The 3,997-nt window shown below is 45.4% G+C and overlaps 1 pseudogene; it reads right to left on the bottom strand.

Annotated features, from left to right (window-relative positions):
* Positions 1-3,094: 3,094 nt before the first annotated feature.
* Positions 3,095-3,483, bottom strand: LOC144961471 (histone H2B, gonadal pseudogene; annotated as a pseudogene).
* Positions 3,484-3,997: the final 514 nt, after the last annotated feature.

Raw genomic sequence — 3,997 nt, 5'->3', positions numbered from 1 at the left:
AGAGAGAGAGAGAGAGAGAGAGAGAGGGAGAGAGAGAGATAGAGAGAGATAGAGAGAGAGAGAGGGTGAGTGACAGAGAGATAGAGAGAGTAAGAGAAAAAGTGAGATACTAACGAAAGAAACCGCCTGGGACCCATACCCAGGGATGGGCCTAGAGCCAGATCTTGCATGCGACCCCGATGCGAGTCTTGTGGGCATCTGTGGGAGTACGACAGAGTCAGTTTTCCAGACAAGATTTGGGACATCAGGCAGCCGTTTACTTGCACAGACCGTAATCTAGTCTATGACATTACGTGCTCCCTGTGTGGGATTGCTTACGTTGGTGAGACCGGAACAAGGCTGGGTGACAGATTCGTGCAGCACTTGCGTGGCATATCGAACTGTGCAGACACAGCAGTGGCCAGACACTTCAATCTGCCGGACCACTGCGATGTACAGTGTGTGCGTGTGTGTGTGTTTAGTTTTTGCCATTCGGACACTTCCGCCCAACGACGTAGGGCAACTCACCTGATCAATTCATCAAGGGGCATACATTCATACTGCAATCACCATTGAGTACAGACGATACAAGTTATTTTTCATTATATTTTATTTGTTTTCCACGTTTATTTATGTATTGTTGTGCTGACGAAGGGTTTGTACCCGAAACGTCCATTGTCTGTTTTGTTCCCATACGAAGCCTCTCCATTTTCACTCTTTCGTTAGTATTTTACGATCACCGGCTTCAGGCAGCCCCTACCGTTTTCTACTTCTAGAGAGAGAGAGAGAGAGAGAGAGAGAGAGAGAGAGAGAGAAGAGAGAGAGAGAGAGAGAGAGAGAGAGAGAGAGAGAGAGAGAGAGAGAAAGAAAAGAAAGAGAGAGAAAGAGAGAGAGAGAGAGAGAGAGAGAGAGAGAGAGAGAGAGAGAGAGAGAGAGAGAGGTCGGCGTCATCGTAAATTTTTTTTTAATGAGCGAAATATATATTATATAGCGAAATATCCACTAAACGTGCTCAAAGCGCTTTACAAAGGGTCCCTGACGAACAGCAACATTTAACATATAGGACGGGACATGACGCCTGTTAGGCGATATTACAATTTTTCGGACAAAGACTGATAAACTAAAATCATACACGAAATTCGTGACAACATCCAGGGTATCACCGAGCCCGCCATCCGTCGTCTCGCTCGTAGAGTAGCGGCGGGCATTCGGAACATTTTCATGTTCCTGGTACGTTTGTGTTCCTGGTGACGTTGTTCCTGGTACGGAACCTGTTCCTGGTGCGATTGTTCCGGTCGAAGAGAGTTTCGTATCAGTCATGTCCTAAGTGGTACGGCGCATAGATGACACGGGTACTACGTTCGTACTCGTGTTTGTGGTACCAACCACAGACAGACGAGAGGTTGCGTACTCGTGTTTATGGTACCAACCACAGACAGACGAGAGGTTCAGACTGGAGGGAGGGACGTAGGCTGGTTTGCGCGCTCTTTCTCTTTCTACACACACACATATATACACACACACACACAACACACACAGTAACAGTAACATGACCAGGAACTTGTTCCTGGTGGAGGTTCCTGGTACTAGTTCCTGGTTGAGCTATGTTCCTGGTGTTACTGTTCTCGATAACCAAAACCCGTGCGGCACTATCGTAGAGGTGGTGTGAAACGTATCTCCGGACTCATCTACGAAGAGACCAGAGGCGTACTCAAAGTTTTCCTTGAGAACGTGATCAGAGATGCTGTCACCTACACCGAGCATGCCAAGAGGAAGACCGTCACTGCTATGGACGTTGTCTACGCCTTGAAACGCCAGGGACGTACTCTTTACGGATTCGGTGGATAGATCTCTCCTCATCTAGCCCTGCACCCCATCCACCCAAACGGCCATTTTCAGGGCCACCCTCACAATTTCCCGGTTGACTACCGACTGATTACAAACGCATCACAATCTTATCTTTCTTCAATATGACACGTGTTTTGAAGCAATTATGTTATGAATGGATATTTTGATTTACGGAACAAATACTTTAATCTGAGCAGTAGGGTAAAATCGGGTGATTTCGCCGTTTTTTCAATGTCTCACTCCTGGTCTGCCGTGAGAGGCTAATTTGTCAATTGGGTAACCCAACCACTGACAATAAGTTTACCTGGTCAATTTAATTATATTTTCATGAAGTGTTTACGTAGGGCTATGTTGTATTTTATTCACAAGAGTCCTTTTAAAACTGCCACTGTTGTCGGGTAACTTCGCCGCGAGATGTTGTACTTAGTTTTTCTCGCTACAAGGCAATATAAGGAACAATTTCCATTTCCATTTAACACATATTTATCGGCACTTGTATCGAGTGCGATGATGTATGTATAGTGCCTTCGCGGGGACACATTACAATGCCGGTCACAAGATCATAATAGCCTGCTGCCCATCCATACCCGAGACGACTGGTTTCTGGTTTTATACCCACTTAACATATTTATTATTTACTTTTCTTTAACTTAGTTAGATTTCAGTGCTAACGCACAGCGTCTATTACACACAAAAAAATCGTCTTTGGAATAATTATTGTATGATTGTGATGTGCGGCGAATTTACCCGAAACTATAGACTTTTGAAAAAATGTATTAACATTTTTAGAAATATTTTTCTGATGATAATATACACTGATAATGAAAATAAAATGGACGTGGATGGCCACAAAGTGAAAACCACATTGATTTTGTGACCAGAGCGTTCACATTCAAATTGCACAATGTTAGTGTAGGGTTGCCGTTACAGTCAAAGATCAAAGAGTCATGGGTGTAACAGCATGTCTCGCCATACTTTTCATGCATTGCTATTGCCTTGGGACCCCTTGTAAAGCGCTTTGAGCACGCTTAGCGGGTATTGCGCTATCTATAAAAGCTTGCTGTAACGTGACACGAAAACTAACTCGTCGTCTCTACTTATTCATTCTAAAACGAAGCCACGCATAAGTCTGTACACAAAGAATTTCGTAAAGTAGGAAATGAAAAAGTAATACAGGGGGGTGATGCGTTGAAAACCGGGTAGTCAAACGGGAATAAGTGTGGGGCCCTGAAAAGGGCCGGTTTGAAGGGGAGGGGCATCGAGCAATTTACTTGCTGGTGGTGTATTTGGTGACAGCCTTGGTGCCGTCACTGACAGCGTGCTTGGCAAGTTCACCGGGGAGCAAGAGACGGACAGCGGTCTGGATATCTCGGGAGGTGATGGTGTTCCTCTTGTTGTAGTGAGCCAGGCGGCTGGCTTCGGCGGAGATGCGCTCGAAGATGTCATTCACAAAAGAGTTCATGATTGACATGGCCTTAGAAGAGATACCAGTGTCGGGGTGGACCTGTTTCAACACCTTGTAGATGTAGATGCTGTAACTTTCCTTCCTCCTGCGCTTCCTCTTCTTGTCGCCGGTGCGAACGGCCTTTGCCTTGCCGGCTTTTTTGGCGCCTTTGGCAGAAACTCCTCCTTTGGGTGGCATTTTTTCCGATTTGATTTTCTAGTGAAACTAGTAGAAGAATGAACGGCGCGAAAACCATTTATATGAAAAATACCGGATGAAAAGCGAAGGGACGAGCAAATTGGAGAGAAGTATGCATTTTCTCAACGGTTGATTGGTCGAGCGGTTTGCAAATTCATCTCTGTCCGATTTCGTATAAATAGTCATTCGGCGCGTTTCACGAGTCACTGTATTTTTTAGCATTGGGTCGAGCTTGAGACGATCAAATCGAGCGGGTTTTCGATCGAGTCCTCTAAAATCGAGCGGGTTTCGGGCGGGTTTCGAGTCAGTGACGTCATCGAGCAGTGATTCATTTGAAAAAACAAAAAAAAAAAAAAACAACAAAAAAACACAAGCATCTCGTTTGCCACAGGAACTTCACAGACCCCTTCCTCTCTTAAAGGCTCCATACACGCACGGTTTTGATAGGCGTCCGAATCACGATCAGGCAAACCGGGGTGAAAACGCAATGTGTGTGGCCAAATACCTGGCCGATAAACCTAGGTACGG

This window comes from Berghia stephanieae, unplaced genomic scaffold (genome assembly GCF_034508935.2).
Source record: "Berghia stephanieae isolate SIO BIC M18660-M18661 unplaced genomic scaffold, UCSD_Bste_1.3 scaffold255, whole genome shotgun sequence".
Lineage (NCBI taxonomy): Eukaryota > Metazoa > Mollusca > Gastropoda > Nudibranchia > Aeolidiidae > Berghia > Berghia stephanieae.
This window is presented reverse-complemented; position numbering and strand designations above follow the sequence as displayed.